The sequence below is a fragment of the Cydia amplana genome, chromosome 3 (genome assembly GCF_948474715.1).
Source record: "Cydia amplana chromosome 3, ilCydAmpl1.1, whole genome shotgun sequence".
NCBI classification, from domain to species: Eukaryota; Metazoa; Arthropoda; class Insecta; order Lepidoptera; family Tortricidae; genus Cydia; species Cydia amplana.
In genome coordinates this window covers 14,391,792-14,417,291 of record NC_086071.1, presented here as the reverse complement: position 1 = coordinate 14,417,291, position 25,500 = coordinate 14,391,792, and the positions used below count along the sequence as shown (strand labels likewise).

At 37.7% G+C, this 25,500-nt stretch overlaps 1 protein-coding gene across 1 annotated transcript in view; it reads right to left on the bottom strand.

Annotated features, from left to right (window-relative positions):
- The window catches only part of LOC134662755 (protein O-mannosyl-transferase TMTC1-like), a 133,168-nt gene extending 107,887 nt beyond the window's left edge, over positions 1-25,281 (bottom strand). Inside the window, exon 1 of the mRNA XM_063519042.1 lies at positions 24,770-25,281. The gene's annotated coding sequence lies outside the window, so the exon portion shown is untranslated. The remainder of the gene's footprint in view (positions 1-24,769) is intronic.
- Between the last annotated feature and the right edge of the window lie 219 nt (positions 25,282-25,500).

Here is a 25,500-nt window from a genome sequence, read left to right as displayed (position 1 = left end):
ATATACATAGAATTGTTTGTTTTTGAAATTGAATAGCTGTCAATATTTAGTAGAATTTATAACGGCCATGGAACAACATGCGGTAAAGGGATACATATCTGGGGGGCCCGTTTCTCAAAATCTTGTAACTTGTAATACAAGTGGAAGTCCCTTTTTAACCAACGCTGTCAAAAAGTGACATCTGTTTGTATTACAAGTTATAAGCTTTTGAGAAACGGGCCCCTGGGGCCTGGGGATATCAAAAGCTTGTAACTTGTAAGGGGATGTCACTTTTTGACAGCTTTTGTTAGAAAGGGACTTCCACTTGTATTACAAGTTACAAGCTTTTGAAACGGGTCCCTGATGCATTTTCAGCAGCAAACATCGACTTCATTACATTGTATTCATTATATTCCTGCAGTTATGTCAATTGTCATGTCATTTTCAAATCACAACGCATTATTAGCAAATATTACATGAGTAATATAATATGATATAAGACCAGACGCACGTACCACGGTTTAGGGCGATTACAGTCCTCTCGCACGTCTCCGTTTTACAGCTGCCACGTGTGCGGCGGGGCTTACGTTATATTATTCATACAACCTTCTATAGTTCAGCACGCAATAGCAAATCGTGTTGCTTGAAACTAAAGAGTCTTAAGTATATAAAAATAAATGTGTCATAATTATTAATATTATAATTATCAAACTTGCTCACATAATATCACGTCGTATCGAAGAAAACAGCCCGACATCCCTGTCAGCCCGATTCGGACTTTAAGAGATACAATATGGATCGGATATGTCAGTGTCAAAAGTGACGTTCCTTCAAACAAAAACGTCATTTTTGACACTGATATATTATAAGTATGTACCTATATCGTCGCCTAGCACCCATAATAAGCTTTGCTTAGTTTTGGGCCAGGTCAATCTGTGTAAGACTGTCCTCAAATAATTACTTCTCTTATTTTAGTAGTTAACAATTACCAGTTTAACTTTCAGTTATTTTGATTCAGGTTGACGGCTCCGAACGGTTTGATCAAATAATGCGGTTTCAAGTTACCAAAGGAACCAATTACTTAGGCGTCGTCGCGAGCACGTTACACATCAAAGTGTTGCTGTAGGACTAATGTAGAACCGCCGCCGATTGCATCGGCACATCGGCAGGAATTAGGCATAGGCCTGTATTAGAGGCATAGACCGGTATTAGAGGCATAGGCCGGTATTAGAGGCATACACCGGTATTAGAGGCATAGACCGGTATTAGAGGCATAGGCCGGTTAATTAAAATCAACGAATACAAAGCCAATACAACACTGCAAGCAGAAGGCCCCACAGACGGTTTTGACGAGATAATGTCTTATAAATCAATGAACACTGGTACCATGCACGATAAAGTCTCACGTTGTGGACAGATCTCCATGGTAACGTAGTATGCAATTTTTCATCAATGTTTTCTTATGACGTTATCATGCAAAATTATCGTCCGTAAACCGACTTTACACACAACCTTTTTTTATTTATTGCTTTGGCTGAGATAGAATTACCGCCTTTTTCTCTTTTTCTATTGCTACATGGGGGAAGGGACGCCCAGTGGGACCCTAAAACGCCCTTCAGATTGGATTGCTATAAACGTGCATGGACCTGTCTCGCTCAAGCACCTCCACAAATAATTATATGTCACTTTTTTCGCTAATCGAATTGACCCTTATCAACGAGCGAGACTGTTGATCATAGGAGACTAGAGAAAATGACCCGAAAGGGATGATCAAATTAGAGGACTGTGTCTCTCCCGCAATTTTGCCATAAATTGTCATAATATTATTGAAATATTGTTATCCTCTTCCAGTCTTAGTTATTTAAATAAAATAGGTCTGTGTAATATTTCCTAATGTCAACTCCATTTTAGGAGCCCAAGTCACAGGCATAGCCTAGTTTGGGATCCACGTACCTGTATTCATGTGTCTGTGAGATTGTTTTTCTATAGTTAATAAAACATATTCTAATTATTCTTATTCTAAATAAAACGAGACGCGATATTCTAGCTTTGACTTTTCTTTCAGTCACACTTTTTTACCGAAGTACCTTACTCAGTATGGAATCTGGTCCGTGTCACACATCAAAGCGAGGTGCAGATCCGCGACAGTGTGATAACCCCTTAACAGTCGTAGACATTAATCTCCTCCTTATTACAGTCGCCACCAGAAATATCGGAGCGGCCAAGGTGCTCACAAATACCTGAACACGCCTCTATTGTCAAGGCGCTAGAGTGCGTGTTCAGATATTATTGAGCACCTCTTCCGCTCCGTTATATCTGATGGCGACTGTACCACAGAGCCAGCTCATTCAATACAAGCCTACTGATCGTCGTATCTTCGCGTTCGCGTCCACTGCTGAACACATGCCTCTCTCATGGAATTCTATGTTGTTGCATACGGTGGCTCTATGCCACGTCGGCGCTCTCATCTTTAATGACGTACTATTTTCAATCATAGAAGGATTTGTACAGCTAAGAGAAGTGTCTATTATCAGATAAGTCACATTGAAATTCTTAAATGATGGGTGATGGAAATTTTTCAATGCGATCATAATTGTGTCTGGGACTTTGATAATTACCTGTTTTGTTTCAATAATACCTATCGAAATTTATACGTTTCATATATTTCGTATTTTAATAACTGCTGTCCCTTTAAAATCGGTCAAAGGCCTTTAAAATATTGCATATACTAGAGACATTGGGATGGGTACCGCTGTGACCAGGTAGTTCGGAGGTGGTGATGGTGTTAGGCGCGTAGGTTACCTTAACCATAGAGAAATATAGTAAGACAAGTGTGCTCACTCCATACATCAGTTTTGATACCAAAAAGACTATTAATTTCAGCTGAAGACGCCAGTTCGTTTCCGGCGTCGACCACTATTGCAGCTTAGAATTTAGAAAAAATCGTAAAAGTACGATTACCAAAATAATCAGCTTGTGCAGATATTCAAAAGTATACCTGGAACAAACGACAGCATTAGTAATATCAGTACCTACAAGATTAAATTTTGTTAAATGTCTATATATGGGACCCATTGCATTAAAGCAATAAAAAAATCTGAAATGACATTCAAAGTCTGATAGCGTACTCAAACGCAAAAAAGCCCCATACTAAACAGTACGTGATAGCGACGTCACCAGAAAATTGCTGTTTTGACGGTGAAATATTACATTTAAGTATGTATATAGTTACATACAAGTTATTTTTAAATAAAATGTAGGGAATCGAATGGTACGAGTAGGTACCTTTTTTTTTCATGTTGGAAAAAATACATATATGTAGGTACCTACTTCTAAGTGTCTCTGTCTCTAAAAGTATAATAATTCGGAAAGAACTATACAAAGTCTGTAACCTGACCATGACGTCACATGTCTCGTCTGTGATTCATTAGTTAAATAATGTATGTTTAAACTTTAAGTAGGCTTATAATTTTTGGAGTAAGAAAATAAAAAATCTATAAGCAAATAAGAAGTTTAGTCTCTGAAAAGAAACAATGTTTATTTTAATAAAGACAAAACAAAAGAAGCCCACCACCAGGCCAGTTGTTACGGCCACGTTTTAGTAACACACAAGAAGAAACCTTTGAAACGAGGTTGTTTGAAAAATATGTAAATGATGCTTTCTTTTGAGAGGTAATTTTCCTAACACGTGTTTGGATTTCGGAAATTATTTATTTATTTAATTTTTCAGCGAGGAAATACGGCCAGCCGTCTGGGCACCCTGCACGTTGACGGCGATTTAGGACAATATTTTTTAGCAATAGCATAAGTTAGTGTAGTGTAAGTAGGTTTAGTCAGTTTTATTTATATAGGTATTTAATTAATATACATAATCACATCAAACCACAAACAAACTTAAAAAACATTCATACTTACAATAATTATTTAAATGTGAAATACGACTAATCCACATGGGTCAACAAAAATCCCTATAGGTCGAAGTGTATCCGCAAGGGCCCCCGAAAACTGAGATAAGATAAGATAATCCACATTTAAGATTTAACCACGTGTTTTTAATCACTCGCGCGATAAGTTTTGGATAGCCTAACCTAGGTCTCCATTTTTAACCGCCTTCAAAAAAAAGGAGGTTCTCAGTTTGACCCGTATGTATGTATGTATGTATATTTGTTCGCGATTATCTCGCGTTTGGCTGAACCGATTTTGATGTGGTTTTCAGAAAAGTGTTTGTTACATTCTGGATAAGGTTTTAGTATACATAGATCTGAGCTGATGCTGAACCCTGGCTGTACCTAGTGGAACTCAGGTTTGGTGCAACATAGGTAGACGCTGTTTTTGTCATCCGACACGCCTTGACGAGCACTTGGGAGAGCAGTACCCAAGATAGAGCTGATGCTGAACCCTGGATGACCTAGTGGAACTCAGGATGTGCCTAGTGGAACTCAGGTTTGGTGCAACATAGGCCCACGCTATTTTGGTCATCCGTCACATCTTGATGAGCACTTGGGAGAGCAGTGCCCAAGATAGAGCTGATGCTGAACCCTGGCTGTACCTAGTGGAACTCGGGTTTGGTGCAACATAGGCCCACGCTACTTTGGTCATCCGTCACATCTTGATGAGCACTTGGGAGAGCAGTACCCGTGATAGAGCTGATGCTGAACCCTGGCTGTACCTAGTGGAACTCGGGTTTGGTGCCACATAGGCCCACGCTACTTTGGTCATCCGTCACATCTTGATGAGCACTTGGGAGAGCAGTACCCAAGTTAGAGCTGATGCTGAACCCTGGCTGTACCTAGTGGAACTCAGGTTTGGTGCAACATAGGCCCACGCTATTTTGGTCATCCGTCACATCTTAATGAGCACTTGGGAGAGCAGTACCCAAGATAAAGCTGATGCTGAACCCTGGCTCACCTAATGGAACTCAGGGTTGGTGCAACATAGGCCCACGCTATTTAGGTCATCCGTCACATCTAGAAAACCAAACCAAATTAACTTAATACTAAATTACACTAAAACTAAATGGAGAGCCTAACAAACTAGTATATTTTAGCCCAAAACCTAAAATAAATGAAGTACCTACCTATCACTAAAAAGTAAAAAATAAAATAAAATAAATAAAAAAAGAATTAAAAATTTAAAAATAAATAAAAATAAAACCAAAATATAATAACTTAATATAATATCTTTTTCTAAAAAAAGGGAACCGCCTTCAAAAAACCAACCCACTGAAAAGCACAAAATAATTTTTATATGGCACCCCTATACGTCTCCAGTCCCTATCCCGTCGTAAAGCAAATTTCTGCCAAAAAGTAATTAATACCTAATAATAAGAAAGTTAATAATCATCCGGGTAATTACTTAGTTTTTGAAGGCGGTGCCAAACCAACAAAAACATTCTTTACTACCATTCAGCAAAAAAATACGAGTAAGTAGTACCTACAAGAACTAAATTAATGAGTAAACTAAGTATGTCTTTATAATGCAAGTAAGTGCAGTTCTTCGTTGTCTAAAATATCGGTTCTCAAACATTTTGGTTTGGCACCGACTGCAAAAACTAAGTAATTACCCGGATGATTATTAATTTTCTTATTATTAGGTATTAATTACTTTTTGGCAGAAATTTGCTTTACGACGGGATAGGGACTGGAGACGTATAGGGGTGCCATATAAAAATTATTTTGTGCTTTTCAGTGGGTTGGTTTTTTGAAGGCGGTTCCCTTTTTTTAGAAAAAGATATTATCTAATATGAAAACCACCTTTTTCTTGTAAATTTCTAGTGCTTGAAAATCAAGACCAAGGCTCTCCGAAACATGTCGCGATGACTAAAAAGAAAAACACGTGAATCAAACGACAAAATCAGTTTAATGTTAATATGACTCACGACGGTTTAAATTGAAATAATGGTATTTTCATACAAAATAACTTGCCCTCATTATTAGTGAGTGTATTCAGGTTCATGTCATTCAGTCATGCGAATGCGACAGAGACAATTATCCGAATATTTATGGACGCATCGCACAGAAACTTAAAACTTACGACTAATATTAAAGCAGACCCAAAACATCTTTCAGACAATGAGCCTAACGGAAAACTAACAAACCCATCGCTCAAAAACGAAATCGAAGCTTACACGAATGAGTTATTCATAATTAAAAACCTAATCAGGCCAAATGCCATTGCGGGAACAGGCAATTAAAAATGCCACGGCAAAAATTAACAACTGCATTGCGCTTAATGCTCCGCTATTGCTCGGCACCAATGGCTAGTCAACAGCGAAAAGGGGATAAGATATTTGTTAATTCAAAAACTGCCTGGTATCCTGCGGGCAAAATGAAAACTTGTTACCAACATGTACACGATAACTGCAAAGGATTATTTTTTCATTTTTCTCCCAAACCCAAAGAGTAAAGGGGTAACGAACTGTTGTGGTTCTCCACGAATAACAAGGGTTCATTAATACGAAACAACAACAGGACTAAAGGTTTTTCGTTTTTAAGAAAACCGGCCAAGTGCGAGTCGGACTCGCGTTCCAAGGGTTCATATATTAAGTCCGACTCACGCTTGACTGCACATTTCTAATAGGTTTTCCTGTCATCTATAGGTAAAGAACTATTTTGTGTGGGGGGGGTGGTCATTTTTTGTCTATTTTGTTGAATAACTGCTAAACTATTTATCCTAAAATTATTAAAAAAAAAATATTGGAGATTCTTACAATGAGCTCTTTCATTTGATATGTAACACGATATAGTTTGAAAAACTTAATTTTTTAATTTTCTCATTTACCCCCCAAAACTGGAATTTACGTTATATGAGTACGTCCATCTTTGGGTCACAAACTTACATATGTGTGCCCAATTTCATCTTAAGAGCCAACAGGAGTGGTCATTTCTCCATACAAACGTACTCGACTGTTTCCTCCGTGGGTTTTGAAGCTAGAGCAATGATTTTTTCAACACAGATTAATATTGTCAATATCTGTGTCGGACCGTTTTGCTTTTTTTGATATTTTTGTTTTTTAAGGCGCTAGAGCTCTTCAAAAATGGCCAAAATGGCCTAATTGACTATGCCGCAATGAGAGGCGCGCTATTCAAAACTTATATCAATTAGCCAAAAAAGCAAAACGGTCCGACACAGATAATGTCATAATCATGTAGATTTCCAAATTTGGTTACGATTGGTTAAGTTTTGGAGGAGGAAACAGTCGAGTACGAAACCTCGATTTTTGAGATTTTTACGCCGGATTTTTCGCCTTGTCCTTATCGCACTAGTTTTAGGAGCCGCTTCCGTTAGCGAGACGGGTATATTTACCTAAAATATTTAAATCTCAGCTCCTGTTGGCTCTTAATTGGTCCAGTGGTTTCGGAAAAAATAGGCTGTGACAGACGGACGAACAGACAGACACACGAGTGATCCTATTAGGGTTCCGTTTTTTTCCTTTTGAGGTACGGAACCCTAAAAAGTAAAGCCTATTACTCGTACCTAGGGTTTGCAAGCCGGATCCGAAATTTATGAAATTATCCGGATCTGAATCGGGATCCGCGGATATTCCCATACATTTCGGATCCATCGTGCAAACCCTACTCGTAACTACAGCAATGGTGCTCTTACCTGCCCGTTTGTGTGCATAGGGTCTTTGTTAATAAGACAATTAGGGTCCAAGCTAAATTGGTTGTTTATTACGTCCGCTATAGAATATCCAATTTAGCAAGAACCCTAAATGGCGCAACATTCCCATGTGGTGACTGTAGCATGAACGTCTTCAGTCGCTGTGGTTAAAACCGGCCGGGAGAGTATATATACTGATCTCACTACATAGTATAAAACAAAGTCGCTTCCCTCTGTCTGTCTATCTGTCTGTCTATCTGTCTGTATGTATGCTTAGATCTTTAAAACTACACAACGGATTTTGATGCGGTTTTTTTTTATAGATAGAGTGATTTAAGAGGAAGGTTTATGTATAATTTGTTAACCCGTGCGAAGCCGGGGCGGGTCGCTAGTATATGTATATAGTCAAAAGGTTTTGTTACTACACAATTATGATTTCAACTTGATAGGCCATTGTAGCTGAAACCGCTGTGAAATATCCGGTACGTACCAGTTATTTGCTAGTAAATTTTATAGGTTATGAAATTAAAAAGTTGGCATTCGGCAAAATCATTTTACGTTGTTGCTGTACGTAACTCGGCGTACAGTCAGCATCAACAGTAGCGTATAATTATAACAACGCGCCAAAATTATCTGCCACTCGAATACTGCATGCAATTTCGCAGCTTTCTGTACATCCCTCAAAACAAACGGTTAGGTACAGTCAGCAGCAGAAGTTGCTAAGCGGGCGGGGCGTTCATAATTACCTTGACGCGCTCTTATTCTCTTAACAATAAAGTCGCGTCAACATTATTTTGAACACCTCGCCCGCTTAGCAAGTATTGTTGCTGACTTTATAATCATGCCGCGATCAGAAAGGGATTAGAAATAACAGATTTCCATACACTTACGTCAAAATCAATATGGATTGACAGCTATCTCAATCCCTTTCTAATCGCGATTCAGTAATACCTAATAGCTAATTGAGGTTTGTAGCGCGTTTATGAATAACGCCATAGTAACTTATTAAAAGATGTCCTATTTATATAACTGTACTAACCATTAGTTACGAAGCCAGGAGCATTTTGTACATCTTCACGAATGAAACTTGTACATCAAACGGACTTTGAGAAATAGGACTGAGTTGTGACAGACGAAAGACGAGGGAACAGGCTGACAGACAAGTGAGTGATGTTTACGTTCACTTTGTTTTTCAGCCATCTTTACGTTTGCGGTAGATATGTCTTAGGTACCTACATAGAGAAATAAGTAAGCATAGAATGCTCACTCCATTTATCAGTTTTCTTACCAAAACGCATAGAGTCTGTGCGGAAAGAGAAGAGTCGTGGAATGTATGGGGCCCAATACAATCCACGACTCTTCTCTTTCCGCACAGACTCTATTATTTTCGTGGTCAACATCTAGCGTCAAGTAGCGGATTTATCAGTACCACTAGATGTCACGAGTGACGCGACTGGCGAAAAGTTTATTGCTTAACAATTTGCAACTAATATTACAAGCAGAAGGAGTTGAAAATACGAGTAGAGTTCCAGTTAATCCAGTTATAACATTAGCTGAAAATTGGTGAGCATTAGACTTTTCGTTCGTCGCGACATCTATGTCAAGTAGCAGTACTGATAATCCGCTAGTTGACGCTAGATGTCGACTACGAAAATAATAAGCGTATTGGACAGAAAACTGCAGATATGTGGAGTGAGCACTATGTTTACTTATTTCTCTATGGTACCTATTAATAATATAGATGGAAAGAATTATCTTTATTGGCTCAGTAAAAGATACAGCTTTGAGAAAACCAATTGATTAATGATAGTCAGAAAACAGGCGGTCTTATCGCTAAAGACTGATCTCTTCCAGACAACCTTTGGGTAGAGGAAACAAATCAATTAATCAAAAAGCGTAGGTGTTGCAAAAAACGTTATGAAGTTTTAATATAATACTAATATTATGCATAGATACTCGTAAGTTTCGATAGTGCTTCGCAGAAGTAGGTAAGTGACATGTCAGTTCTATAGTTGTTCAAACCAAATTTGTCAGTAAATAAGAACAAAAAAAAACTAAACTCATCCTTATCTTTTGGGTGCAAGCACTAGTGTAAGACAAAGATAGTATGATTCTCTCTGTCTATGTTTAAGATGTCAGACATGATGAAGATGCAAGACAGTCCTTTGACAAACTATAAATGAAGCACTTTATGCGGTAAAGTTTTGAACTAAGTAATTAACGAGATATAAATTTAAATATTTATTTATTTAAACTTTATTGCACAAAATATATACAACAATGTACAAATAGCGGACTTAATGCCAAATGGCATTCTCTACCAGTCAACTATCGGGCCAAACAGAGATACCTACAATTGGTGCAGAAAGAGAAAATATATTGAGTGAATTAAAAAAAACCGGCCAAGTGCGAGTCGGACTCGCGCACGGAGGGTTCCGCACCATCAACAAAAAATAGAGCAAAACAAGCAAAAAAAGAAGCAAAAAAAATAATTAATTAAAAATTAAAAAACACGACTGCAGTTTAAAAGCGAACTGAAAAGCTAAAAATAAATTTAGTTATGTTAGTTACTCAACTTAATGAATCTAAATTAGAATATAAGTGTTCAGTCAGGGTCATAAACAGCAAATGCAAAAGTTTAGGCTCATTTAGGATCGTGCCTGTACCTGTATATTTTATTTCAATTGCAGTCCGGACCTTGATGTATTAAAATTTTCCCATTTAAAAGGTCCCCGACTGCAATCAAAATAAAATATACAGGTACAGTCACGATCCTAAATGAGCCTAAACTTTTGCATTTGCTGTTTATGACCCTGACTGAACACTTATATTCTAATTTAGATTCATTAAGTTGAGTAACTAACATAACTAAATTTATTTTTAGCTTTTCAGTTCGCTTTTAAACTGCAGTCGTGTTTTTTAATTTTTAATTAATTATTTTTATTTTATACATTTTAGTGATCATACAAACTACTGCAACTACATATTTCCTATAATATCTTTAATACCGCATCATTATAATACCGATATTTAGATAATAATATATGTACATGGTAGCCATTACTCAGAATTGCATGTACCTAATGCTGATACAGATGACGCTGATTTATTCGGATCTAAAGTAACACTCGTGGAGGTTTATTTACGTGATTAGGTACCTCCTCATCAGTTAATCAACGGATTTGAGCGAAAAATGTGGCATCTGATAGATATTACTGCGATTTAGGTTAATAGTACCAGCATAAAATATGTGGGCTTATAGCGAGCTGTAAAAGTTCCTTCGACCCTTTGTGGAGCTCCGTCTTCGGCCTTTGTCATTTAGATACTTGTAATATTTTTCTGTGTTTGAAGAACTAGAAAGCATGGACGCAAGCTTGCGTGGAAACGATCCTCTCTCGGTCGCTTCGAGCCGTCGGCCCCTAATTGGAGCTTTGGCCTTCGCCTTCGCTATTAAGAAACTTGGGGAAGTTCCAAAAAGCACGCACCTGCTTTACGCTCCGGGTCTTCGGCTCTACGCGGAATTCGGCCTTCGTAATTAAGATGCTTCCTGGGAAAGTTGGAAGCACGCACCGAGCCTGGCTCCGGGCCTTCAGCCCGACGCGGAGCTTGGCCTTCGGCCTTTTCAATTAAGAAACTTGGGGTAGTTCCAACGAGCACGAACCTGGCTTACGCTCCGGGCCTTACGGCCCTACGCGGAGCTCGTCCTTCGAAATTAAGATGCTTGGGGAAGTTGGAAGCGCCCACAGAGCCTGGCTAAGGGCCTTCGGCCCTACGCGGAGCTCGGCCTTCGGCCTTCGCAATTAAGAAACTTGGGGAAGATACAAAAAGCTCGCACCTGACTTACGCTCCGGGCCTTACGGCCCTACGCGGAGCTCGACCTTCGGAATTAAGATGCTTGGGGAAGTTATAAGCGCGCACCGAGCCTGGCTAAGGGCCTTCGGCCCTACGCGGAGCTCGGCCTTCGGCCATTGCAATTAAGAAACTTGGGGAAGATACAAAAAGCTCGCACCTGACTTACGCTCCGGGCCTTACGGCCCTACGCGGAGCTCGATCTTCGGAATTACGATGCTTGGGGAACTTATAAGCGCGTACCGAGCCTGTCTCCGGGCCTTCGGCCCTACTCGGAGCTCGTCCTTCGGCCTTCGCAATTAAGAAACTTGGGGAAGATACAAAAAGCACGCACCTGGCTTACGCTCTGGGCCTTACGGCCCTACGCGGAGCTCGGCCTTCGGCCTTCGCAATTAAGAAACTTGGGGATCTTACAAAAAGCACGCACCTGGCTTACGCTCCGGGCCTTACGTTACTGCCCTACACGGAGCTCGGCCTTCGGTGTTAAGATGCTTGTGGAAGTTGGAAGCGCGTACCGAGCCTGGCTCCGGGCCTTCGGCCCTACGCGGAACTCGGCCTTCGGCCTTCGGCCTTCGCAATTAAGAAATTTGGGGTAGTTCCAAAGAGCACGAACCTGGCTTACGCTCCGGGCCTTACGGCCCTACGCGGAACTCGGCCTTCGGAATTGAGATGCTTGGGGAAGTTGGAAGCGCGCACTGAGCCTGGCTAAGGGCCTTCGGCCCTATGCGGACCTCGACCTTCGGCCTTCGCAATTAAGAAACTTGGGGTAGATACAAAAAGCACACACCTGCCTTACGCTCCAGTCCTTCGGCCCTGCGAGGAGCTCGGCTTTCGGCCTTTGCAATTACTTGGGGATGTTGTATAAAGCGCGCACCGGGTCTGTCTTACGCCCCAGGCCTTCGTGTAGGGTATGCAGCTCGGCCTTTGGCCTTTGAAGAAATGTAGATTTTTACAAAAAAAAAATTGGTTATTAATGATACTTTCACACTTTTTTCTGTCAAAGTCGGTGCAGAGTTAGCTTAGACGGACTCTACAATCGTATCGATTAATAAATATAAGTTATATGTACACATTTCGATTCCATTAGCGCAATTTGGGACATAGGTATTTGGCTGCTTTTAAAACATGTGTTAAAAACTTTAAGTAGTATAATGTAATATGTACTATTATTATGTTTTTTTTTATGATCGGCGGTCAAAACCTTCCTTTTATTATCCGATTCAATAATAATAAATGGTTTAATGGGATTTGCTTTTCTTAACATTTTTTGAAAATTCTTACTTTCTCAAAATTAGACTTAAACCAACATGTTGCATATATATTATTACTCGTCTTTCAAAGCTCTATACCCTACTCGATAGGTTTGCAAGATATTTTTTTCTTAAGGTTGCGTAATATGGCGTATTAAGTCCGCCATATTGATTTTGTAATAACGTCACATAGCCTATGTCACCCGGGATGACGTAAGGATTCTAATGATATATCATACATCTAAATCGGTTAAGGCATTCTGAAGTTATCGTGGAATAAAGAAACTCACATAAATACATAAAAGAAAACAATACACTCTTTTTGTTTGGGCAGTCGTGTAAAAAAACGGTCACCCATCCAAGTACTGACCCCGCCCGACGTTGCTTAACTTCGGTCAAAAATCACGTTAGTTGTATGGGAGCCCCACTTAAATCTTTATTTTATTCTGTTTTTAGTATTTGTTGTTATAGCGGCAACAGAAGTACATCATCTGTGAAAATTTCAACTGTCTAGCTATCACGGTTCGTGAGATACAGCCTGGTGACAGACGGACGGACAGACGGACGGACGGACGGACGGACGGACGGACGGACGGACGGACGGACGGACGGACAGCGGAGTCTTAGTAATAGGGTCCCGTTTTTACCCTTTGGGTACGGAACCCTAAAAAGCAAAAACTAAGTACATAAATAAATAAAATATATAATATGTATAAAACTACCACATATTTATAAAATACATATTATAAATATAATAATGATGGATATTTTTCGAACTCTTGTTTTAGCAAATGCTTACGTAACATCCCAAATATTGGTGCTACTTTAGATTTTGTTATTGCTATTTCGTATAAAGCGCCCATACAAATCTCATGAGCGCGATTTGAAAAAGAATTCTCCAACTCCAGAAAACTTTTAGTTTTACTTTCTTAACATTATAAGTCAGCAAAAGGAGCCTCTAAAACTTTGAAACTTTTTTTATAACTTAAAACACTGAACCCCTTACAATGTGGTACCCATTACGAGGTCCATATAACTGAAATAAAATGTGCCCGCATACCTAACTGTGACAAGGTTCCCGTAAATGAGGTCGCGGTCGGGTGTTAGGACTTTTTTACGATAACCGTATATCAAATAATAAACCGTATTTGCAGTTGCCACTCTTGTTGAAACATGTTCGTTGTTAGACTTTAATAAAACCAAATTTATTGAGTTTGTGTAGTGTTGAATGTTTGATTTACGTAATTCCAAAAAAAGCTGACATAGAAGTCCAAGTGAATAAAACAAATTAAATAGTAATTAACTTTTTACTTACTCTGATTTTGGTATACGATATTTTTCTGAAAAACTAAATTTTTAATTTAAAATTAGACATTATTATTTTTTCAGTTTACCTATATGACGTCACAAAGGCAAGTAAATCTTGAAAATCTAGGTCTGTTATTACAAAATTCAGCTCCACGCCTTGTTTTACAATTTTTATCCTCGAGTGTTGTATTTTGTATTGTATTGTATAAATCACTATTTATTTTGGGATGGAGACACAGTTTTTATCACAGACCATTTTATATATACCTACTTATAGATTAAGGTTTTAACTTAAGTTTATTTTTTACCGAAAATTATACATATATACGAACTTGTCTAGGAAGAGTGTCGTTTTTGCGGAGTAAGATTCACTTTTAAGTTTAAGTTCCCTAGTTTTTAAGAAATACTAACAAGAAATGGATTTTTAAAGTGTGAATTAAATGTTTTTATTTAATTCATTTTATTTTTATTTAAAGCAGTTGCGTCGGAGATGGAACCGATTCCTTCCTCCGGTAACACGATTTCCATCAGATTTCCCGAGCCGAGACGTGAGTTGAGAATAGTCGAGATACAATAGGAGGTTCCGTCACAGATTTACAATCATTATCATTATAACGTTTTAATTACTTATGCATAGACGTAGGTCTTACACCAAACATGACGGCATGTAAACTAAGTTTTCTTTCGCTAATTTAAATTTATTTACAATATTATCAATTAAAAACAAATACTTTAGATTATAAAGTCATGAAAAATTTACATCATGTTTGAATATTAAATAATTAATTGCATGCTTTCCTAAAAAAATCGACTATAAAAACGTGCTTTGTATTAAAAAATATTCATTTTAGACCAAGATAAGTCTGCAACGATTAATACAGCATACATAATGCAAGTGTCATTTTAAACGTCAAACTTCTATGGGATTATGATGTATAAATAACACTTGCTATCACTGCGTGCTATCAAAGCTGTTGCCGACTTATCTTGGTTTAACTCTTGATTTGTATGTATATATTGTATATATTTAACACTCTGTATATATGAGACTGCTAAAAAGTAGAACAAAATAATTCAGGGGCAAGGCAAGGATCTCTGAAAGGTCCCTCCGCCTCGGGCTATAAATTAACTTAACAGTACGAAAACTTTATCTACGTTTATATAGAATAGTTCCGACAAGGGAGCGCTGCAATTTGTCACGTTTTTGTTTCTTCGTGCGTGTTCTTTGCGTAATACCTAGGGCTTTGTGGCTATGGTTACGTTACGTTAATTAACATCGTTGTTAAGATAAAAAGTACACAACAGTAAAGTATATTTATAAATGTATAACTAGTAGTTCGCCCCGAACTGTGAACTCGCGGATGCATTTACCTATACCTTGACCATGACCAATAAAACGACATCCATGACGACTTTTATGACATAGTGCATGGCCGCCATTTTGGAATCCAAAATGGTCATCATTTTCGAAATCTGTGCCCCCCCCAAAACCTATAAAACGACATCCATGACGACTTTTATCACATAGTGCATGGCCGCCATTTTGGAATCCAAAATGGCCATCGTTTTCGAAATCTGCGCCCCCCAAAACCTATAAAACAACATCCATGACGACTTTTATGACATAGTCCATGGCCGCCATTTTGGAATCCAAAATGGTCATCATTTTCAAAATCTGCGCCCCCTAAAACCTATAAAACGACATCCATGACGACTTTTATGACATAGTGCATGGCCGCCATTTTGGAATCCAAAACGGTCATCATTTTCGAAATCTGTGCCCCCCAAAACCTATAAAACGACATCCATGACGACTTTTATCACATAGTGCATGGCCGCCATTTTGGAATCCAAAATGGTCATCATTTTCGAAATCAGCGCCTCCCAAAACCTATAAAACGACATCCATGACGACTTTTAAGACATAATGCATGGCCGCCATTTTAGAATCCAAAATGGTCATCATTTTCGAAATCTGTGCCCCCCAAAACCTTGAAAACGACATCCATGACGACTTTTATCACATAGTGCATGGCCGCCATTTTGGAATCCAAAATGGTCATCATTTTCGAAATCTGTGCCCCCCAAAACCTATAAAACGACATCCATGACGACTTTTATGACATAGTGCATGGCCGCCATCTTGGATTCCAAATTTGTCATCATTTTCGAAATCTGCACTCCCTAAAACCTATAAAACATGATTTTAAAATATTTTCATTAAGGAAACTGTAGGTAAGTCTAGTTTTAAATCTGCATACATACACACATAGTGCATGGCCGCCATCTTGGATTCCAAAATTGAAAAAATCTTAAAAAAAAAAGAAAACAATATTATAAATGTGTAAAATGTGTAACAAACCGAGCACTTTCATTTAATACCAAACTCGACCATACTTTCTTGCAATTAAAATTACCAGAATAGCAAGACCCCTCATAAATGGCTTTTTAGCATTTTAAGCTCTTCTAGCTCAATAACCTCTTGTTCGAGCCTGCTCAAAATTTAATGACTAAAATATAATGCCCTCAACTATACGTTCAACCAATTTCATTTAAATTAGAACAAATTTACTTAAGTTATTGAGTATCAAACTATCATCTGATAGTTCAGCTTAAAAACATCGAAATGCCGGGACGTGCCCCTAGCCAGCCGTGTGTTCAAAGTCAAATACAAAAAAATACAAATACAAAATTATTTATTTAAGTCGACTGTAAGAACTTCACTTCGCTTCGCTCGCTCGTTCGAAAATTCTATTGCGACGCGGAACATTTTATTTTCTTACAGTTTTGTCGTTAAAACAACAATTAAGATTGCCTTTAGGCATTAAATCCGCCATTTGTATTTGTACTTTATAACCCCAAAAATCAAATATGCTATTCCATAGAAAATGTTGACATATAATATATGATTCACCGAAATTTGTGACAGTATAGTGTGTCAAAGGTCTGTTTGATTTCAAACATAGACAGAGAGAATCATACTATCTTTGTCCTTCACTAGTACTAGCACCCAAAGAAAAGGATGAGTATAGTTTTTTTTGTTCCTATTTACTGACAAGATTTGGTTGACCCAGTATACCTATTATTTTTTGAGTTTACGAAGTTGGCTCCATAGTGAAAGTTGTTCAGTATGACCTACATGGCCTATTCAATTCATCCCTCAGAGTACGAAGAGAAATACAAAAAAAAATTTAAATAAGTAAATAAATTAATTCATTGATTGTTGAAAGAATGGAAAGGAATTTATCTTATTAACTTTGCTTGATTGTGTATAAATAATTGACTTATAGTATCTTCCCGGTTTATGGCAATTGCACATATAGGTAAGTCCCAGGCCGATTGTTCGCTTCAGATTATTCATAATATAAATGTGATCTCGAAATTTGTGTCATCTATGTTTCGGAATCAGGCTTATAGTTCACTTCGAGTAGACAGGCTTAAGAAACGTCAAGGCACGCCAAGGCAATATAGGCTAAACTTGTAACATATTGTATCAATCAATCTTGCCAGGCGTGGCGATAGCATCGGGGCGCGGCGACATACTTAATGTCTCTTTGTACCACGTAATGGCTGCCGAATAACAAATTGATATATAATTATGTTTTCGTGGCCCTAGAAGAGTTAACCAAGCTTTCATGAGAAACTGGCCCTGAAATTTTTCTCTCGCGTAAAGTCACATTGTTCTAATCCTAAACATATTTAAGCCTTTAAATTGTATGATACCCTAGTAATCTCCGCCACGACAATTTAAAATGGCCAAATATGAAGGCGAAAATCCCTGACTTTACGACGATAATGCCTCCCTTTAAGCTTAAGAACCTACTTTACATTCCCATAGCTCGCGAGAACCAGTGTAAGTATGATCCCCGATCACGCATAGTTGTTACGGACATGGAGATGGAGATCTCAGATGCACTGGGTTGATTCGTTTGGTAAGCGAGGGATACAGGGCATATAAATTGTCCCGCTCGGTTAGGTCCATGAATTAATTAGGGCAGTGGAGGAATCTTAAGATTAAGTTACGAGTGATTTATTTACTAACGAAAATAATGAAATTCATTTATACAATTTTGTACCATGGGACTTGTAGCAATCCTTCTAAAGTAATACCTACTATAAAATAATAACATAAGCTAATATTTTTAATACACATTTAGGTAGGTACGGAATCCGCAGACAATGTAATATATAATAAGGAGTCAAAGGACTGAAGACTGAGTGAAGAAAAAACCCCTACTCTAAATCGTTTTCCAATTACTATTACGCACCCACACAATAAGCCCGACTTTAGTCCCCTAGTCCGTAAAATTAGGTTGTTTTTTCTTTGCAGGCCCGGTTTCGGGTGCTGAAAGAGTCCATTTAAGGTTAACGATGTCTTATTAGCGATAACGGCACGATTGTTATTCATGTTCTTTTGTCAACGAAATGAAATAGAAATGAATTAAGAGGTTTTTTAATTGGATCAAAACGCTTTTTGGGGAACCTTCGGCCCTCTGTGGATTTTTTTGTTTATTTTATCGCGTTCACAAATGGAGGTTCTCAATTTGTTCTTTGTGTAATTTATAAATGACAGAATAAATTGTGCGTTCATGTTTTTTTTTTCTGCCACGTTATAATTATCAAATTTTTACTACCTAATAAGTTATAGTTGTTTGCTTTCTTTACAGTTTTTAGGCTTTTTTTTTGTTAAATATAACACATTTAACAATTAAACTTGAAATATGTAGTTAAACAAGTTATATATTAATAGATTTAGTTCATTTGAATTTTGTGGGTATTATTTCTGATTTTATAGGTTTATGTATGTATGTATGTATGTCACTTTATTGCACATAAACAGGTTTACATAAAACGGACAAAAACAAAACAAAAATAAGAATGTTATGTACAAAGGCGAACTTATCCCTAAAAGGGATCTCTTCCAGCTAACCTTTGAGAAAATGCGAAAGGATCAAACACTAACAGGTGAAAGACAATTTAATATGGACAAATAGCAATATAAGAATTTTGGATACACATAAAGGAAGACGAGAGCAATAAATAAAGAGAAAACCAGTACTACCTACTCATAAATACGCATAAACTATAAACATACTTATACATATATAACCTATATACACATATACATATACGTATACATAAACATACCGCTGTTTACTAACTACATAAACATATAATCTATATATAAATAATATATAAATATATATATACAAAGTATTCAGTTCTAACTACATCAGGAGTCTAATAACCACAACTTTTTCAACTTCTCCTTGAGTGAGGCAACAGATTGCGATTTCCTTACGTCCACTGGTAGATCGTTCCACAGCTTAACTGAGTAGGCCGTGAAAGACTTACAGTACGCACGCGACTTTTTCGGCGGAATGGCTAAAGTCAGATTTTCACTAGATCGCAGACGGTGACCGCTAACAGTAGCCAGAAAACTAAATCTCTCTGATAGATACGTAGGGGATGCGGGATTAAATAACACGTTAAAGAGTAATGACAGAACATGCACATCCCTACGACGACGTATCGGAAGCCAGCCAAGCTGCGAGCGGAAGGCAGACACGCGATCGTACTTACGTAACCCGAATATATATCTAATGCAGACATTTTGCAAGCGCTCTAGCTTGTCAAGCAGTTCCTCCCTTAGGTCCACAAAAGCAATGTCACCATAATCGAGGAGTGGCAGTAAGAGAGAGCGAGCAAGACAGATTTTAGTAGAAAGAGGAAGAAAGTTTTGCATTCGTTGGTGTGGTTTATGTTTGTAAATACTTAATAAATAACAAAAGTCACTAGTAAATTGACAGTTATATGACTTATAGGTATGTCATAAACATCACATCTATCTATTGAACATTTTCAAAACCTAACTTAATCTGGCTTCCTAATACCTGAAAAGCCGAGTCCCAGGTACCTACCAAATAGTAGTTAAAATATTAAGGGCACTTTTGATTCAAAAATTCACCGCGTAAAATGTAAATGAAGGCTCGGCACATTTAACTAAGACTGGGTTTATCAAAATGTTCAACCCTAGCAGAGCTTACTTCGGCTTCAATTGTAATCCACCCCAGGGCTGGCACTGACTGAGTCAACAAGATAAAGCAGACCCCATTCGAAGGTAAGTAAACATGTAACTCATACAAGGCTGAGACAACCCTGCCCTCGTTTAGGTAATTGTTAGGGTTCGGCTATTTCAGGTATTTGGAGTTTAAGCTGTGAATAGGTGTATATTTATAACAGATTTAAAATACAAAACTGTTCTATGAATGAGCATCAAATCATTGATTTTCTTCACTCTATATTTACCCATTTATGAGAAGCGTTTTTCATTTTAGCAGTTTATGTACGTATGTTATTACATAGTAGAAGGAGTGGAAGACCAAGAGAAAGTTATATGAGCCAAGTGAGGGAGCATGTAGTTGTAGGGGCCGTGACGTAGGTACCAGGACACTAAAGGGCTGGGCTGGCTTCGGATCGACCAAGGCGGAGACAACTTCATCACGCTGCACCGACAAGAGCCCAGCTCTTAAATTGAATGTTGAGTGATGATGATGTACGTATGTACACGTGAGTTATTGTGTGTAGCCTACAGTGTAGGTATGTATAATTTGTGTCGTATATGTATACGGCCACCACCGAACGTCAAAATATTCTAATACCTTTAAACGAGCAATTCTTGCATATTTATTTATTTATATACAGGGTGCTTCCTGTAACAGGAGCAATAAATTAAACTAAAGGCAGTACTCCTCAAACTGACCAACATTTGTTAGGTACGCAACTTTTAAAAATTATGAATCCTTTAGACTTCCTCTTTTTCATACAAAATAAATATCGCCTTCAATGTACGCTCAGTGTAACACTGATTTAAACTTTCACGATTTTTACACATTATTAAATCACGCTCAGTGTGTTTGACGTTGCTTGTCACGCTTTAAACATAACAAAATTTGCAATACATTGCGTCTTAGAATAAACTTTAAAGTGTAATAAAAATCAAAACACGAGTTATTTTCAAAAGTTGCTGAACAAAATGTTGGTTAGTTTGAGGAGTACAGCCTATAGTTTAATTTATTGCTCCTGTTATAGGAAAAACCCTGTATGTATGTACTGCAATGTTTGTTACAATTGTTATTGGTAAGCAATAAATAAAGAATATTTGCATGTATTGCATTATATTGTATTCTATGTATATAAGTACAACAAACAAAGTTGTGTTACGATATATTTGATCACTTCGGCCGTCACTATCAATTCGATGCTGACTGTACCATATTTATGTTATGATAGGATACTGCGAGTAGGATCAGGCTTTGTTTAAATTTCCAAGGCCAGTTTGTTATGGTACTAGCACAATGTCTCGGATAGAAGTGGATTAACTTAATGGAATCTCTAACAATAACAGGCATTAGCACGCTTTCACAAAGGGAGATGCCCGACCTGAACAATTGTTTACTTTCTATATAATGCCGTGAAATTTTCCACTTCATAATATTTTCTCGCCCGATTTATAAAGTTACGTGTAAGGATCTGTGTTTTGAATAGATTATAAATAAATTAAATATGTTCGTGCCAAGTTTAATATAAGTTTAGGTTGTCGTTTTATAATGAGAGCGTAATTATGAACGTATGGGAGCGGCTTTTAGGCGGAGGGTTCGTGGGACTCTGAGGGCACATAAAGCGAAGAAATGAGATAGGTACCAAATATAATGCGCGCCGCACGGAAGATATATGGCGATCGCGCGGGTTTTAACGTTTTACCTACCTCAATATCTCTGAAAGTACCTATAGTTCTGATTGAAATTGCTATTCAAATCCCTCGACTATATCATTATCTACTTTATACTAAAATTATACTGCAATGGTAATCATATACAATTGAAAATAAATGAAAATTAGACATGTTTTCGTGATTGCCTATCAGCCAACTTTACCTTTTAAGGTTTTGCTCAGGCCCACTTGCACCATCCCACTAACCCGGGCTTAAGTGGTTAAACCGTTAACCTAGTGTCAAATTGTACTGGTAACCATGGTAATTCCAGATTTAACTGATGATTGACCCGGATTAGTGGAATGGTGCAAATGTCTGCCCTCGCAAAATAGTCTAGTTTCCAAGTGATTTTTTACCTCAGCAGCTCGAACAAGGGTACTTTGCTACTTAAAAACAGTGAGCAAAATCGCATTTTGCTCACTGAGTGAGACAAAATGAGCAAAATGCGATTTTGCTTACTGTTTTTAAGTAGCAAAGTATCCTTGTTCGAGCGGCTGAGGTGAAAACTTAATTGTTGGTATATCTTAAGAAAACATGAGTGAATAGAGGTAAGTGATGAAGAAGGAATACATTTTTCGGGTTCTCTAATATGTTCTCACTGCTAAGGTGAAGGCTGCTAAGGCTAAGTTTTGTGAACTACACGAGATCAAAGTTATTTACATCTCGTGCGCTTTTGAGTCCCTTACTACGCTCAAGATTCTAAATTAGATTCACTCGCTACGCTCAACCATGACTCATAGGAACAAATATCTATGCTCATCACACAAATAAATGCCGTTACTGGGATTCGAACCCAGGACCGCGGCTTCACAGGCAGGGTCACTACCCACTAGGCCAGATCGGTCGTCAAAACATATAAAAACTACTATGTTGCGTTAGCCCCCTCTTAATAGACTTTTAAACGCGAATTATACAATAGGGTCAATAGGAATCTTTATTTCCAAAGTTAGATAGAGGGCGGCCATAGACTAGGAATCCTCTAGACGGAGTTTAGAGCAATTATTTCATGAAACCGATGCTGGCAAAAATACTGGGGTGCAGGGGACGAGGTGAGCGAGTCCCGTGCCGTGATTGGTCCGTTCAAAGACACGGACGTCACACAAATACACTTTGACTCGAAGATGGAGTAAAACTACCGTATATTTGTGGCAGAGGGGGTAGCGCTATTATGCTCAGTCTATATGTGGATGTCTTGTCTGTGAGGGCGGCAGATACTTTTGGCACTTTGTTCTATTCACTATTCACTATAAAGAAAAAGAAGAGAGAATTGCCTTAAATACGTTTTTCTCGGAAAAAGAAAACTCTTAAGCTTTTTGTTAACTTTCTTATTACGCATTTAGATTTGTAAATTTACCTTCACTGAGCTCACTGTTGGAATAGATCGATCTGTGTACAACTGTTCTATAATATACAATAAAAAAATGTATCTTGCATCAAACGTCTCTTATACAAAAATTGCTATTAAACCAAATTTGGTAGAATATATCTTCCGCACGATGGATTTTTAAGGAAATGGAATCACACAAGTGGTTTGTATGATTATTAAACGATTATTTAATGTTATATTATGATTGTAACTTATACCTCACAATGCGCGTAATAATAACTTACCTATATGTATAATTGATATTCATACATAAGCATTTATTGCAAACATATTACATAGGTAATATTAGGTAGGCTATACTAGCGACCTATATAACTAGCGACCCGCCCCGGCTTCGCACGGGTTATACAAAACCTTAACAAATTATACACCTAAACCTTCCTTAAGAATCACTCTACTGATAGGTGAAACCTCAAGAAAATCCGTTCAGTAGTTTTTGAGTTTATCGCGAACATAATTAATTAATCAAAATAATCATTAATTAATTAATTGATTAATCAAGATTTTTTATTTATTGAATAAAAACACATAAAATAAAAACTTATTAAAAATTGGCCTAGGTCGTGGTCGCTCGGTAGAGTAGGTAGGTACCCAGAAGGCTGGCCGCATTGCCCCGCTGGATGCTGGCAATGCTGATCCGCTGGGCCAAAATACTTATTAATCATAATTCTATCAACTCAATTATTATATGAGTTACATTAATAAAATATTGTACAAATTGTACATGACTGCAATAAACGAATACGAAAATAAATGTTTGATAAACACAGGTACAGGTACATAAGTAATCATTTACATACAATTTTCAGTTTATAACCTTTTACTTATAGTTGAAGTCGCGATTGGCAGGTTTTAGAAAAATTGTAAAATGATGAATTGATAAAAACCGAATAAACTTCAGAAGAATCAAAATTGAACAATATTTCCACGATATATCTCTAAGACATTAGAATTACACGGATATATTAGGCAAGTATCTTATGTATCTTTGATCAGAGTTGCAAAGATATATAGTTAGGTACTATAAGTTCCAGCAAATAAATGTTTAATAATATTATAATATCGTACCTTTTGGCGTCGAGATCCTTGGCCCGCGGGGTCCAAGTGCCCTTAAGCTTATTAAGGAATTTTCCAAAAGATTATCAGACGTCAGAGGTGACCGCAGAGCAGGCAGCTTCCTCGCTCAAAGAATTAGTCTTGCAATACATCGAGGAAATGCTGCCAGCATCTACGGCACCATGCCGCAGGGGGATATCTTTTAGTATTTTAAGATTAGTATTATTAATTTTTAGATTTAGGTTTTAAGTTTTTTAGTATAGCGTAGTATATGTAAGTCAATAAATCATAAGATTATAAGTTAATTATTTTACGCTAAACAGAAACAAACAAAAGTTCAGTATAGTTTTCATAACCACGAACCAAAACACACACACACATTCCACATTCGACCTAAAAAACCATACAGTACGGACCGAAAAACTTCAAAAACCATGATAAAACATCTGGAGAAGTTTCCCAAGAGCCACGAACCGTTAAAAAAATACAAATTTCACAACTCAGATTAAAAAGTAGCTGGAACTTTTTAATACCTAAGAGTTTATCAGGTGTTAACTTACCTACATTCCGCATTCAACCGCTTGAGATGTATAACACTCTCACCACGAAACGAGAATAGTCTAGGAAAAATTGTCCAACAAATCGAGATCGTACTCGTACTACACGACAGGGGGTAGAAGGCGCGACAACCCCGTTCGGGAACTGGCTATCGACTGCGAACCGGAACGGCTTGCTTCAGGTTCGCCGACAAGCTGCAGTATCAACTGCGCATGCGCCCTGCATCAGCTCCGTTCTACAACCCAAAAGGCATAACTACATTACCGTCTCGACCACTCACAACCCTTTTCGTACCATTGCTGAGAGCAATCTCGTAACATCTTGCAATCAACTTTTGAGTACTGTAGAATTACGCTAATTTGAATTTTACGCGATTGGGATAAGTGTTTTTTTTACTCGCTTTTTATTTGAGGAAGTAAGTTTGTCACATGTTGAAGTTCGCGGCGTACTCGTGTTATCAATGAAGACGAAGGACTTGAAGACGTGCGCAACTGAAATGCATTTAAGGGCTTCATCGCATTTTAATAGTAGTTTATGCAACAGTGATATAATAAGGGTTCTTAAAATTCAAGGGTCGAAGTTACAAAACGAGACGTAGTCGAGTTTTGTAAAAAAAGACCCGAGAATTTTAAGAACCAATTATGAGCTGTTGCATACATTACTTTTTCTATGACAGCTGCAGCAAAAAAAAAGAGTTATTATTAAAAAAAAAAGAGTTATTATTTAAAAAAAATAGA